The sequence below is a fragment of the Orycteropus afer genome, unplaced genomic scaffold, assembly GCF_000298275.1.
Source record: "Orycteropus afer afer isolate SDZICR_OR568_19922 unplaced genomic scaffold, OryAfe1.0 scaffold00304, whole genome shotgun sequence".
In the NCBI taxonomy this organism is placed as follows: domain Eukaryota; kingdom Metazoa; phylum Chordata; class Mammalia; order Tubulidentata; family Orycteropodidae; genus Orycteropus; species Orycteropus afer.
The window spans coordinates 2314707-2316634 of NW_006921891.1; positions in this window are offsets into that span (position 1 = coordinate 2314707).

Consider the following 1928-nt stretch of genomic DNA (forward strand, 5'->3'; position numbering starts at 1 on the left):
GGCAACCTACTTCCACAAAGTCAGCCATCGGAAACGCCGTGGAGCGTGGTTCTACCCTGACGCACAGGACGGAGCCGCGAGCTGGCGCCGACGCCGCAACTGGTGTTTCAATTCTTTGATTACAGCTGCCAAGGCAGATGCCCCCAATTCGTGGTGAGCATTCACCTTTAGGTCCCTTCAAGGAAACGCTAGGCAAGGAGGCGATCTGCTGGGGCAGTGGGTAAGGCATTTAGTTATTAACCGGAAGGTCAGTGGTTCAACCCCACCACCCCCTCTCAGGGAGGAAGAAGAAGTAACCTACTTCCTTAAAGATTTGCTGTTGTTGTTATGTGCCGTGGAGTCGGACCGACCCATAGCGACCCCTCCTTGGGTTTCCGAGGCAGTATCTCTACGGAAGTAGATTGGCCCATCTTCCTTCCGAGGAGTGGCTGGTGGGTTTGAACCACCAGCCTTAAAGATTTACAGCATTGGAAACCTGAGGGGGGTCACGATGAACTGGAATTGACTTGATGGTAGTGGGCTTGGTTTGGGGGTATTTCTAAGTGGTTACAGCACTTGCCAGCGGTTCAAACTCATCAACCGGTCGGCAAGAGAAAAAGGAGGCAGCGGCTTTCGTCGAGGAACAGCCGTGGAAACCCTGTGGGCCAGTTCTTCTGTTGGACCCGAATTTGGAAAAGGAGTGTCCGCGCGAGGAACGTGACACTGACACGACAATGCAAAAGCAAAGGAAAAGTTTATTTCCAAGCTCGAGCTGGGGTGTCTGCTTACACCAGTGCAACGGCTTGGGCAGAAAGACCCCCGACTCTTCCTGTTTTACACCTTTATAAGATTTTTAAGGGGCAGTTCCACAAGGTAGGGCTGAACATCAATGATTGGTGCAGGGGTCAAGCTCTGCTGTTTGGCGGGACTGATAGGTGCAAGCTCAGGACTTTTCAGATTCTGTTGGGGAAGGGGTCCTCCCTCGGGACTTTCCAGTATCTGTCTTCTCTGATTGGTGCTTAAGAACTCATGATTTCTTATAACTGAGTATATTCTGGTAAATTTAAACTTAAGCTAGAGGAAGTGAAATTTAGGCCTAGTAATACCTTGAGCCTTACCTAAATTAATAGCACTAAACCAGTTAAGCTAGAAACTTAAGCTAGTTATTAAGTTATTTGAGTAAATATGATTACTGTTTAACTTACATATGCGTTTCCGCAGTTTCTAAGTGGTCAATAAAACAAATTTCAATACTTAGGATTTTTCTATTAAGCTTGTTATATACTCTAAGTAATAAGCTGGATATTTAAGTAACAAACTAAGACTACTATGTTTCTAACTTAAGTAACAAACTAAGACTACTATGTTTCTAACTTACTCCCTTACACTTCAACAATAAAGGTAACTTTGAAAGTGTTCATAAATGCTGATACCTGTGAAGCAGGACGCTTTGACCGGACTACTGCTGGAACTTTCCAGAAGCCCCCAACTGGAACTTTCCAGAAGCCCCCAACTCTCAGGCTCAGGCCGTGGAGGAAGGGGGCCTCCCACCCTGGCTGGGATGACAGAAGTGCCCTCAGAGGCTGGATCTGGAAATGCTGAAAGAAGGCTTAAACTCCAAGTAGCCGCAGCTGTGAGGGGGCGGTGCTGGTGCTTCCGCGAGCCTAGTAGGAGAAAGTCCCTTCAGGCTTTCTTCCGGTGTCCCTCTCCAATGGCCCCTGCCAGCAGCAAGAATGGGACACAAGCGCTCCTAGGAGAGATGGGGTTTGCCGAGTCCCATCTGCAGGAAAACAGCGCAGCGATGCATTTGGAGCTGGCAGACAACAGCTTAAAAACTGGCAACACCTTACTAACTCAGTGCCATGGAGTCTGTTCTGACTCATTGCAACCCCTCCTTGGGTTTCCAAAGTGGTATCTCTAGGGAAGTAGATTGCCCAGCCTTCCTTCTG